The 14,395-nt window shown below is 38.6% G+C and overlaps 1 long non-coding RNA gene across 3 annotated transcripts in view; it reads left to right on the top strand.

The window, feature by feature from the left end:
• LOC138761827 (uncharacterized) overlaps positions 1–13,892 on the top strand; it is a 17,146-nt gene extending 3,254 nt beyond the window's left edge. For 2 of the 3 annotated variants that reach the window (XR_011356536.1, XR_011356538.1), the window contains exon 2: positions 7,121–8,935. This is a non-coding gene — a long non-coding RNA (uncharacterized lncRNA). Of the gene's footprint in view, positions 1–7,120; positions 9,483–9,603 lie in introns of those variants that run through there. The other variant, XR_011356537.1, reaches the window with a different exon arrangement.
• The last annotated feature ends 503 nt before the right edge of the window (positions 13,893–14,395 follow it).

Below are 14,395 nucleotides of genomic sequence, written 5' to 3' on the forward strand. Positions count from 1 at the left end.
AAAGGATGGACAATAGTGACGGCATTGCATGTGACATGCATATCTTGTGAATAAATTTTTTAAAATTTAGATTAGATTTATTGTCAGATTACATACATGGCATACAACCCTGAGATTTTTTTCCTGTAGGCGATTTACTACTTATTGGTAGTGCAAAAAAACTACACAATGTACATGTAACCAAGTAAAGAAATATAACAAACTAACTGTGCAATATAGAGAAAAAAAATGCAAAAGTAAGAGTCCTTAAATTAGTCCCTGATTGAGTTTATTGTTGAAGAGTGGTGGAGGGGTAGCAGATGTTCCCCTGAATGTGGTGGCACCTATATCTCTTTCCTAATGGTAGCAATGAGAACAAAGCTTGTGCTGGGTGGTGTCGATCCTTGATGATTGCTGCTGCTGCTCTCTGCCAACAGCATTCCCTGCAGATGTTCTCTTTTTTTGAATATTTTATTTTAAAATTTTTAAACCACAATTACATTTTTGATTAATAATGAATTATATATATTAATAAACAATACATGTGGTATATATAATCCCTGCAGATGTTCTCAATGGTGGGGAGGGTTTTTCCTGTGATGTCCTGGCAGTGTCCATTACCTTTTGCAGGGCTTTCTGCTCTAGGGTATTGGTGTCTCCATACCAGACCGTGATGCCACTGGTCAACACACTTTCAACTGCACATCTGTAGAAATTTACAAGACCACTGAGCTATTGGAGCCTGTTGCCTGATAATTGGCAAAATCAATGCTCATCTCAATGGGTTGTAAGCTACTGAAGCAGAATAAGAGATGTTGTTCTTCCAGTTTGCATTTGGGCCTCTCCGTAGCAATGGAGAAGGCCCAGGACAGACAGGTTGGTGTAAAGTGGGAAGGAGAACTAAAATGACATACAATCGGAAGTTCAACTTGACCATTGCAAAACAGTTGGCTAGTCTATGTAGAGGAGGCCACATCACAAACACCAAATGGAAGAGATCACAGTTGAACCTCTCTCATTTTTTATGCTATACCTCATATGACTGCAGGAAAAAGTGGGAGTGGATGGGAAGGGAGCAGACAGCCATGAAGAGATTGGTCCCATTGGAAAGCTGAAATGTGGGAGAAGGGAAAATGTGACTTGTGGTGGGATCACATGGAAGTGGTGAAGTAAAGGGTGAGAACCAAGTGATCTCCATTGCATCTGGATTTAATAATCTTCCTCTGCAATTGAAGCCATCAGCTCAATACTTTAAAGCCCCTGTTTTACCTCAGCTCCCTTCCCATGACTCTCTGTCTTTATCAAATTACCCCAAGCAGTTCCATCCTTTACTCTCTCAGTTACCCTCCTGATTTAGCCCCTCATCCAGTGTTTGGTAACATGGTAATTATTCCTTTTACAAAGCTGTTGCATATTTTTCATTGTTGCCCATAAAAAGTGCTTCATTGTCCACCATAACTTTTCCTGTATGTGCACAATCTCCTAAATGTTTTTCCTATGTATCTCGAGTATGACATTTTCATGCTCATTTTACTTTGATCATCTTTTAAAATTCCTTCTAATTCTGGTGAAAGATAACTGACCTGAAACGATAACTGATTCTCTCTCCATAGACATTGTCTGACCTATTGAATAGCTCTATCACTTCCAGATTTTATTGTAGATTTCCAACTTCTGTAATTTTTTTTTGCTTTTCAATTTTCCTTCCATTGTTTTTGCACAAGTGAAAAAACAACATTTTGCAAACTTTTCATAACTATTTTTTCAACAGCTCTCAGTATGGTATTCTTGGATGGAAGCTGTTTGCAACCTTGGCCCATCAACGTTTGACTTTGACCTGCCTCAGTCTCACCACAACATCTACAGTCACGACTTCTTACCTGCACACTGTCATGCCCCAAGATTACATTTTTGAACCCTTTTGCTTAAATCTTTCTTGACAACATTAACACAAGATCACAAGTAATTAATAAAATACGATGAATTGTCTGCTAAAGTTTGGGCAAGATTGAACCTTTATTTAGCTTCCCCTGAAAATTACAAAGGCTTCTCCCTGATCTTTTTCTCCTTGCACAAACTGAAACCAGTGGTTAATATTTTTGCATATTATTTAATCCTGTCCTACAGTGATTTGTTTTCTTAAACACCACAACACATCCATCACCAATTCTACATGTTTCCAATTCTATAAAGAGCCAATTTGTCTCCCTGCTAAATCTGAATCCTGTTGAGACTCATACATACCTTTTATTAGTTTATTTTGTCATAGCCTCTCCCAGATGGTGTTCCAGGGTCCAACGTACACAAGGAGCAACACATTCATATCTCTGTTGTGGTTCACTATCCCACACCAAGCCCCATTTCTTAGAAACTAACCTTGGCATCTTTAACCTGTGCATTGACTCTAAATCCCCATTATTCTTTTCAACATCCCTCTCCCCACAATCTTAATTTCCCTGCTACCATCATGCACAGGTGAAAGTATAATGATAGAATGATATAAATTACACCTATGCAATGTTATCCTTCCACCACTAATCTGAACACTTCATCTGAACAAGTGGAGAGGGAGTGGAATTTGCCTTTGGCTTTCAGCATTAAATGCACATGAAAGTATTGGCTGTCAATTGTACTGACCTCCATGCATTCCTTTCTATTTAAACAATGTGCAGAGCTGAATAAAACTAGCAGCCCATATCTTAGCAATGGTTTAGAATCTGCAACCAAAAATTAATTTCTCTCCCTGAGTCTTGAATCCCATTGTGTCAAACCAAGGAAACTACTAAATTGATTAGAAAGTTAAACTGTATTGAAATCAATGGGAAATATATGAACAAACATTTTGGAAATCTTAATGTCCTGAACATCATCAAACACCAACATTATTTCTAATTTCAGTTCTTGAAATATCACCACAGCACAAATGATGTTTGATGTTAATAAAAACATGCAAGAAACTTTGGAGAGAAACATTGAATTCACATTTACAGAAATAAACTCGTCATGAAAAAGGACATCAGCAATCCTTTCACAGTAAATGAAAATTTTAAAAATGCAAATGATGGAAATTTGAAAAAACAGAAAATAATGGAAACATTCAGCAGGTTGGGCGGCATCTGTGAAAAGAGAAACTCAATGTTTGGTTCTGAGATCCTTTGTCAGAAGAAGAAAAGAGAAAAAAAACAATTTTGTTTTCAGAGGCAGGGAAGATGGGGGAGGATGAATAGGACAAAGGCAACATATCTGATAGGATGAAATCAAGTGACTTAATGTGGCCATGAGAAGCCCATTACACTTCTTGTCTGTGTTTTAAAGCCAATATTATGTCAACATTCGACAGGAGCTCAATCGAGCTCAACCTGGCTGGTGGGGGAGGAGGGAAAAGGGGCAGAGGGAAGAGCATAGGCCAACAGTCAAGAGACCATAGATGGACACAGATAAGCAGGTAGGAGAGAAATGCAGGATTGGATAGTCATGGAGTCATGCATTGTGTAAACATGCTCTTTGACCCCACATCCATGCTGACCAAAATATCCCACCTACATAAGTCCCACCGTCTTGTATTAGGCCCATACCCCGCCAAATATTGCATTAGTACCTGCGCCAACCAGCAACCTGTTGCATATATTCAATGTCTTCTGTAAAAAAAAACCCTCAGGTTCTATTAAATCACTACCCCTCAACTTAAACCTCTGGCCTGTGGTTATTGATTTTCCCTACTCTGTTCATCTGATCTATTCCTCCCATGATCTTGAACATCTCTAAGGAATCACCCCTTATCCTCCTATGCTTCAAGGAATAAAGCCCTAGTCTGGTCAACTTCTCCCTTAGCTCAGGCACCCCCCAAACTCTGACAACATCCTCGTAAAATTTTTATGTTCCCTCTCCAACTTGACAACATCTTTCCTGGTACATGGTGTCTAAAACTGAACACAATTCTCCAATTGTAGCCGCAGCAACATCTTTTACAAGTGCAACATGACCTCCCAATTTCTTACTCATTATGCAGATTGATGAAGGCCAATGTGCCAAAAGCCACAATACCTACCTGTAATGCCACTTTCAAGGTACTATGTGCCTGAACTCCCATGATTCCTCTGCCAGATCCCTACCTGTGTTGGTCCTACCCATATTAGTCTTCCCAAAATGCAACACCTCGCATTTTTTGGAATAAAAATTCCATCAACTATTCCTCTGCTCACCTAGCCAGCCGATCAAGATCCCACTGTAATCTTTGGCAACCTCTTCACTATCTACAATATCAGGCACATCAGTGTCAATCATAAACTTGCTGATCTTGTTATGTACATTGATTTTGATGACAAATAGCAATGGGCCAGCACCAAACCCTGAGTTGAAGGCCTCAGTCTGAAAAATAATCTTCCTACTTTCTTCCATAAAGCCAATTATCTATCCTTTCTGCTGTTACTTTAGACCTCAAGTGATGTAAAGTTCCAGAGCAGCTGCTGTGTGGAATCTTATCAACTGCCATGCTGAAATCTACAACTCTGTCCTCATCAACCTTTTCAGTCACATCTTCAATAATCTCATTCAGATTTTTCAGGCCATATGTGCTACTTCCTGAATCTCCCTAATCAGTTTTTGTCCACCCACGTGCATGCATATATCTTCTCCCTCAGAATGTTTTCAAGTAACTTACTGACCACAGATGTTAGACTCCCTTGCCTGCAGTTCCCAGGCTTTTTCCCACAGCCTATCTTGAGTAGCATGATAATATTTGCCCACCTCCAGCACCTCACCTGTACTTAATGACGACTCATAAATTTCCACTCGAACACCTGTAATTTCCTTTCAGCTTCCCATGGTGTCCTTGGATATATCTGATCAGGCTCAGGAGATTTGTCTACCTTCATATGCATCAGGCTTTTGTGTAACTCAACTGTAAAACTGACTTCTCAAGACACTACTATTGACTGCCCCAAGTTCCTCATGTCTTTCTCCATGATAAAAAACAGAGCAGAAGTACTCTTTAGGGGCCTTTTCCTTCTCTTGTGGCTCCGTAAGATTGTCTGAAGGAAGAGGAATTTAAGAAAAAATGATTTCCGAGGAGTCTTTTTTTTTCCTGATTACTCTTTTTCCTTTATGTATCTAAAATCTGCAATTATCCTTAATGTTATCTGCTGTCCACTTTTTCCCACTATGATTTACACCTTTAGCTTGCTCCTCAGTTCCTGAAATACCTCACGGTATACATTTGATCCCAGCTGCCCCGTACACCCTTCTTGCTCTTGACCAGAGCCTGAATGTTTGTCATCCAAGGCTCCCTGCTTGTTTGCCTGACCCTTCACTCTTAAAAGGAACATGCAGATCTTGGAATTTTAAAAACATCCCACTTTCTTTAATTCCTCTTCCTTCAAACAACCTATTCCAATTAATTTATTCCTGTCACAATTAATGTAAAAATAAGAATATAAAAATAGCAAAGAACGAATAAAAGCAAAATGGAAAGTACAAAACCCAGCAGAAACATTAAAAAAAAGTTTCCGAAGATATTTTTAAAATAGTTAACAAAGTCCTATAGAAAGTGAGCCTGAGAATTAATAATGAGAAGCAAGGAGATCCCAGATCCCAGAAATATTTGTAAATCTGGAGTTCGAAGAGAAGGTACGGAAAATTACAATTGCCAAGAAAAGTGAAGTTTTTGATTCTTCATCCAAAGTTCAAGAAAATACCTGGTGAGATAGTGGCATTGGTTTTACTTGTCCAAAATTCCCTTAATTTGATCATATTAAATTCATGAAAATAATGAATGTCAAAAAAAGAAGGAAAATTACTTGCCAGTTTCTAATATTTGTCACAGAGGAAGTGTTAGAAGCTATGATTAAAGATGTGAAAGCAGAACACTTTGGAAAATTCAAGGTACTAAGACAGTCAGCTTGGCCTTGTGAAAGGGAAATCATATTTGGCCAGCTTATTGGAGTTCTTTGAGGAAGTAACCCATGCTGTGGATAAAAGAAACCAGTGGATGTAATGTACTTCCAGATGGCATTTGATAGGATGCTGCATCACAGGGTTTTATGAAAATTAAAGGCTCATTGTGTAGGAAATAACCTATTGACATGGATAGAAGATTAGCTAGCAAAGTGGAAACAGACAATAGGAATGAATGGATTTTTTTCTGTTTGACAAGATGTGATGAGTCATGTGCCACAGGAACTGGTATTAAGGCCATAACTTTTTCCCATTTATATTACCAAAGATAGACAGTAAAACTCCAGGTATCCAGCACCTATTGGGATTGTTATGCCAGATAAGTGTATTTTTGCTTGAGATCGCGTGATTAGCCGATTTTAAACTTCCATATTTTTTACCTTTTTATTTTCCTCAATTTTTTTGCTGGTTGCTTGAGGCTGCCAGTTGCTTGAATTCCAGATCACAGGGGTTTTACTGTAATACAAAGATCAGTAGGAAAGTAGATTGTAAAGAGTGCAAAGAGGGCTATAAAAAGATATGAAATATTTGGGTAATGAGAAAAATTCTAGCAGCGGTGTATTATGATATCGCGAAATGTATAATTGTTCATTTTGGCAGGAAATGTAATAGAGAAAGTATTTTATCGAAATGATGAGAGATTGCAGAAGTGCAAAATGCTTCATGACCTGGATTTGCAAAAGGCTAGAAAGTAGGTGTGTTTTATGTCAGTGATACCTGGAATTAATAAGTTGTCTGATAAGGGAAAATTAGACAGGCTAGGTTGTTTCCTCTGAATCCTAGCAAAGTGAGAGGTAATGATTGAAATTAATAAAATCCTGACACATCTTGACAAGGTGGTTGTGTAGTTAAGCTTTCCTCTAATATTTGGAGTGTGAGTCTGTCACAATTTGGTGCTAGGTTCTGCTAGACTTCCCAAGGAAGGTTTCTTGCTGGGACAGAATGATCAAAATTCCTCAGCTGCCTTATTTCACTTTTCGTGCACTATTTATATTTATTTTTATAAGGTGGTTTATATGAATGTTTACACTGTGATACTACAGCAAAACAACAAATTTCGTGATTTTTCTCATGACAATAAATTCTGATTATGATTCTGAGCTGTGTTCCAAAAGGATAAGGAATGATGTCATCCCAGGAGCAGAAATCATGCATTCTCTTTTGCTTCTCTTCATGTTTCCACCACCAGTGACTGCAATTAACTTTGCCACTTGGAGGACATCAAGGAAATGGGAGTCAACTGAGAACATGAGGATGTTATTGAGTGGATAAACCCTGCGCCGTTGATTCTAAAACACAATCCTGACAATGGCAGTGATGACAGAGAAAAGAGGCAAGTATTTTAACCGGGAAGACAGCCAAGCGAGCAGCAAAACCATCCAAGTGCCACGGGAGGCATTTCCTGAAGATTTTGTGACTTGGCTTCTTGCATCCAACAACCCCACACCTATATATTCACCATTATTTGATTAACGTGGAAGTTGCACATGTTGCACAAGAAGGATTCAGGCTTGAAACATTGGTTATATATCTTTACCTCCTCTAGACGCTGTGTCGCCTGCAGAGTTCCTCCAATATTTTTGTATCATTTGATCAACCCTCATTTCAACCCCAGTGAAGTCCTTTCTTCCCACACTGATACTCTTACCTGGTCCTGAAATTCTTCAGACCACAGGTTCGAATCACATCGCCCATCTGCAGAGCAATTTTAAACAATTTTTAAAAACATCCTTTATTGTTTGACCTCAGCTGTTAAGAATAAACATAAGTGAGGTATTAACTAAATTGAAAAATTGCATTCCAGGTTTCTTCAGAGATTAAAGGCTGTAGGTCCTGTTCCCAGGCTTTTTTAAATTTTATCTAAAGGAGTCTTTCTTATTCTCAACAAAGCATCATAAATGTTAGATATTGAATCATTATAAAAAGGTTGTAAATTAAAATTTTCATATTTATATGCCCGCCACTCTCTCCTACAATTTAAAGTGGTCCATAGAGCTTACATGTCCAAAGTCAAATTATCTGGATGTTATGCAGATGTATCTCCTTGTTGTGATAGATGCAACAATGGATATGCTTCATTAATTCATGTTTTGGTCATGCTAGAGCCTTTAGAAATACTGCAATGAAATATTTCAAACTTTTTCTGTACTTATAAAGTTAATTTTAAGCCATGTTTGGTATTGTTGGAGAATAGCTCTAACAGCATCTGATTTGCAAGTATTAGCTTTTTCTTCACATGGCCAGGCAGGCAGTGTTGCTCAAATGGAAGGACATTGCTCCACTTACTAATGCTCAATGGCTACATTATGTTATGTCTGAATTTTGAGAAGATTAGATGCTTAAGTTCTGATTTGAATTTAAATTTTCAAACACCGTGGGGACCTTTTATGGATGATTTGCTGAATATGAATGTAGAAGTGTTGCCGAATAAGGTAATTTATTACCTGATTACTAGGATTTTTTTTTTCTCTCCTTGTCAAACAGCTTCATTTTTGGTAGTGGGTTTAGAATTTTTAATATAACAAAATAATAAAATATTGTAACGGCCCATGCACGGAGACATGATCCAGCCCACAAAATGATTGGCGAATGTGTCGACCGCGTGGACCTGGAGCAACACCGGCTGCCGTCCCTGGTGACCTCCCGCATGGTGGGAAGACGGTGAATTGTGGCAGGAATGCCAGCTAATCCCAGGCTGGCACTCTGATGACATGAGATCCTGATGTCAGCACCTGGGGCCCATATAAATGCGACGGCCAGTGCAATAAATCAGTCTGGACTTCAAGACTTTGGTGTGCATGTCATTCTTCTCCATGCCCATGTAGAGTGAATGCTACAATGTTACTGTAATATAATTTGTTTAATTGAGAATGCAGGACACTTTGGATGAACTGGTATGATCTAAGTGTAATGTATTATTTTTTTCACTTTTAACATGTTTTCTTATGTACTCTATTTTTCATTGTGGAACTTAAATTTCAATAAAAATATTGAAAAAGAAAAATGTAAATGCAAGTGGTGAGGGTGACTGGAGTCAGTAGGGATGAAGACAGTGAGGAAAAGAATGGTGTAAATGAAAGTTGGAGCAATAGTTTTAGTTTCATGAATATCCATGTATTTACATGATAATCTTCAAGAAACTGTAATGGAACAAAGTCAGATAATTAGAAGCAAGTGCCACATCATCCATGATCTTAGCCAGTGGCAAAGCTGGCTTAAACAGCTGAATGGGCTGATGTTCCAAATGACCCAAAAGATGTTAAGTAGAGCCTGGTGATGTTTCATCTGAAAATGGTATTTACTTTGGGTTAATTGAATGATTAAAGAGTGAGCTGCATTTACTGCAAATAATTGGTTTGCTACCACTGAATCATTTATTTCTATTATGACAGGAAGCAGTTGGCCAGAAAACATCAACTTTCAACTGCATGAGTTCTGTTTAATTTTTATATTCCTTCCCTGTTTGCTCCTCTCACTTCCTGAGGACTAAGCTTCCTGAAAACATAGTTCTGACACCTACCTCAGCCCATCTGCAGAGCAACCCAAAACAGGTACCAAGAATACTGGTTTCCACTATTACTCATTACCATTACATTATGAACCTTCTGCCTTCGTACAGAGTCTAAAAAGAGAAGCATTGGAGATAAGGACTTGTTAAAAAATGTTTTCTAGAACTCCAGAGAAGGTGGTCACAGGAAGCTGAAGAACAGTTACAGTACTTATTCATGTCAGCGAACTGGATGGTGTTCAAGGATTCAGACACTGTGGGGACCTTTTATGAATGATCTCAAGGATTCAATTGAGAATCTGAACGATTACACCAGGGCTGTCACAGACTTTATCAAAACAGCTGTGGATGAGTGTGTCCCCACCAAATCATTCAGATTTTCCCCCAACTAGGAGCCCTGGATGAACAATTAAATCTGGAACATGCTGAGAGCCAGATCATGGGCATTTAGGTCTGGAGATCCAGATCATTACAAAAGGAGCAAGTACAACCTGCAAAAAGCTATCGCCTGGGTGAAGTGGAGATTCTGGATGAAAATGGAAACAATAACGGACACCTGACAAATGTGGCAGGGCCTAAGTACCATAACCTGCTACAAAACTAAATCTAGTGCAGTAGCAGATGGCAAAACTTTGTTCTCAGAGGAATTCAATGAATGTTCTGCCCCATTTGATTACAGTAACAATGAACTACCCCTCCACATCCTTTGCCTAATGATCTCATCCTTCATCTGAGGATAATGTGCCTTCAGGAGAGTGAATCTGAGGAAAGCTTCCGGCCCAGATGAAATACCTGGTTGAGTATTAAAAATCTGTGCTAGCCCACTTACCAATTTATTCATGGATATCTTCAACATCTCACTCTGGCAGGGCATGGTACCCACCTGTATCACACAGGTGTCAATCAAGAAGAATGTAATAACCTGCTTTAATGACTATTGACCAGTAGCACTTATATCAATAGTGATGAAGTGTTTCGAAAGGCTGGTGTTGAAGTATATCAGCTCCTGTCTGAATGGTGACATGGATATGTTCCAGTTTGTCTATTGTAACAGCAGGTCTACAGCAGATGCCTTCTCACTGGCCCTACAAAAAGCCCTGGAACACCTGGGCAGTAAAGAAGCATTCACCAGTTCGGCATTAACACCATCATCCCCATAAAACTGATCAGCAAACTCCCAGACCTGGTACTCAACATCCCACTGTATGGTTCCTGGATTTCCTCACCTCCAGCCCACAATCAGTGAGCATTGGTATGAACATCTCCACGATCCCCATCAATACTGGACCACCACAAGGCTGTGTTCTTAGCCCCCTGCTCAACTCACACCTTCAACGGTGACTCAATACAGCAATAACTCAATAACAATTCCTGAAAGGTGCTGGTCCGACTTCTGTCGGGACAGCATGACGGCAGTTATTAACACCAGATATAGACTGGTGCAATGCAATTTCCTGCACCAGCCATATCTTAAGCTTCAAAAATTGACAAGGTTAAACCAGAAATATCAGAATTGTGTTTTGGATGTGGCATAGAACCAGGAACCTTTATGCATTCAACCTGGCTATGCATCAAGGTGAGACCCTTCTGGGTAGAATTGGGAGATATTCTGGAAAAAAATTACAGGAGTGCAATGCCCACAGGATCCAATGCTGTTCCTGTTGGGGGATATTATGGGGGTTGTCCAAACATTAAATTCAATTTGTAGAAGTTGCCTTGGCGGTGGCTAGGAGATGCATAACGGTCACTTGGAAATCTGACTCTCAGCTAACCAATGCAAGACGGAGATCTGGAGCAGCATTCCCCTGGAGAAAATTACCTATAACTTGAGAGGGAGATACAACACGTTCGTTAAGGTGTGGCAGCCATACTTGCGATACATTCAGGTGCAAGTGTGATTAACCCTCCCAATGTCTCTCTCACAAAGAAATAGTGGAGAACAGGTCCACAAAATAGGCTCATACAAGCCCGGGAATGTCAAGAATTAGGAAATAAATCGGAGGCATGGCCAGCATACCTCCCCCCTTTTTTTTTTCCTTTCCAAGTGTATTTACATTGTCATCATTAGTGATTGATATGTCTTTCTTTGTTAAGATTGGGGTGGGAAGGGAATGGGGAAAATAAGGGGTCAATATAAACTGATCTGTAAAAGGGGAGGGGTGGTCCCATGTGATGTTTGTAAAATTTGAGTCTGTAAAATTACAAATAAAATTTTCAAAAAAAAAATACAGGAGGTAGATTGAAAACCTAGCTCACCAACAACCATCCTGCACTCAGTGTCACCAAAACCAAGGAGCTGATCGTTAACTTCAGGAAGGGAAAACCAGAGGTGTACAATTCAGTTATCAATGGGGTCAGAGGTGGAGAGAGTGAGCAAAGTTAAGTTTTTAGGAGTCACTATCTCAGAAGATCTTTCCTGGACCCAACACACTAAAGGCATTGGGAAGAAAGCACATCAGTGCCTCTACTTCCCCAGGAGTTTGTGGCAGTTTAGTATGACACCAGAAACCCTGGCAAATTTCTACAGATGTGTGGTGGAAATTGTGCTGACCAGCTGCACCATGGTCTGGGATGGGAGCACCAATACCCCTGAGCCTAAAAGCCTCTGAAAGGTAATGGACATAGTCCAGGACATCACTGTTGAGACCATCTACAGGGAACGCTGCTGTTGAAGAGCAGCAGCAATCATCAAGAATCCACATCACCCAGCACATTGCTCTTATCTTGTTGCCATCAGGAAAGAGGTTATAGGTGCCACAAAGCTCACACCACCAGGTTCAGGAACAACTGCTGCCCCTCCACCATCAGACTCCTTAACCACAAACTCAATCAGGAACCAATTTAAGGACTCTTGTGCATTTCATTGATTTTTTTAATTCTCTCTGTATTGCACAGTCAGTTTGTTTACATTAGTTTTCTGTTTCCAGGTCTTTATTTGTTTGCATGTATACACTCTGTACAGTTGTTTTTTGGACTGCTGATAAGTGGTCATTCTGCCTCGCCCACAAAAGAAAAGAATCTCAGAGATGTATGTGATGTCTCCGACAATAAATTTGAATCTGAAATCTGAACCTCCCAAGGGGACTCACATCATTAGAAAACATGTTTTAACAAGTCCCAAAATAATGAGAATCTGACAGCAGTTTGCTTGAATGCTACATTCTGCTTCTACTTTGTGCCATTCAAGTTTGGAAATGCACATGAGCATAACACTTTTCAAAAAAAGTTGTTGGAGACAAGAAAACCCCATCTGGAGAACTGCTCAATTAATTTGGTTATGAACAATGCAAATCAAAAACCTGAAGGGAACAAAGCATCGTATGATCTCTCTAACCAAGGTTATCCACTCTTGTTGAATATATGACAGATAAAAAGTACAGGGATATCTTGTATAACTTGGTTTTGAACAGCATGGGTTTTGATATAACACGACTTATAATTTTAATATAGCAATAACCAAAAATTGTTAAATTTTATTACTATTTCATTACCAACAGTGGCACAATAATTTAACATGTCTAGCTATCTAGACCTCTAAAGATTTTAACACTCTGGAACCACTCTGTGTTTTAATGTACATACTGATGATGGGACTTTTATGTTTCTTTTTTTTAATTTTCTCTTTTGTTTCCTGTTTAATTGGGCTTAATCAGAGGGGATGGGGTGGAGGGATGGACTTTTGACATTTTGTATTTTGTATGGCTGTTGATTGCTAAATATATTTAAAATGATAAATAAAATATTACAAAAAAATACTAATTTAACATGTCAGTAACAATGCTTTTTTTCGAAAGATTACAGGGTGGTCAGCCTTTTAATTTTTAATTTAGACAAACAGCACGGTAACAGGCCATTTCAGCTCACGAGTACAAACCAGGGGTGCACGTTAATAGGGCAGCATGAACTCGTAGGCCAAAATGGCCTGTTACTGTGCTGTATGTCTAAATTAAAAATTAAAAGGTTGCCCACCCCTGTATTACATCAGGAATACAGTCAAAAACATTTGTGAATCGTGGTTTGAATTGACTGCAAATGTGAGCTGTTTGGAGTGATCCTTTACTGCATAATGCAAATGATATCACTAGTTTTGAAGTGCAATTTAAAACTGTCTCTCAAGACATTCTGGAGATTGGAAATGATCTAGGATTGGAATCTTTGGACTGTGACAACGTACACCAATGCATTAATTCACATTCAAGTGAACTTGAAAGTGAAACTCTCATTGAAATGGATCAACAATGTTTATAGGAAGATCAACTGCAAAATGAAGATGTTAATGAAGTCCCAACAAAAGAATTCACCTTAGAAGAATTATCAACATTTATTGGAAAAAATCAGCGATGCTTGCGATTACCTTATAGATGTAGAGAAGTATTAGAATTTGGAAAAAATAGCAAGATGCTTTTTGATGTTATAAAGATTATGTATGATGAAAAAGAGACTAAAGAAAGCAAACTACATTAAACAAATATTTTCTTAAATAAACATTGTTCACTTATTGCCAATAAAGATCTTTATCATTTTTCAGTTTTATATATCCCTTTTAAATATTTTATGCACATTTTTGCATAAGAGTTCTAGGTAAAAGAATAAATAATTATAGGATTGGAACATATTACATGAAAATAGATTGTAATAATGCTTTGAACATAACACTGAACTTTTTTGTAACATATTAACCGTATTATACAAGATATCTCTGTAATGTTTACAGATGGAAGCTGGGTCATAACCAATGTATAGACTGTCACAGGTGCTTCCAGTATAACAGTCAATCACAAGAAGATGGTTAACACGGAGTAATACATGAAAGTCTGCAGACGCATTGATTGAAGTAAAAACAAAATGCTGGAGAAACTCAGCAGATCAAACAGCTTACTTTATATAGCAAAGATAAAGATACATAATCAATGTTTCGGGCTTAAGCCCTTCCTCAATGTAACGTGTACATAGTTA

This window comes from Narcine bancroftii, chromosome 4, assembly GCF_036971445.1.
Source record: "Narcine bancroftii isolate sNarBan1 chromosome 4, sNarBan1.hap1, whole genome shotgun sequence".
Lineage (NCBI taxonomy): Eukaryota > Metazoa > Chordata > Chondrichthyes > Torpediniformes > Narcinidae > Narcine > Narcine bancroftii.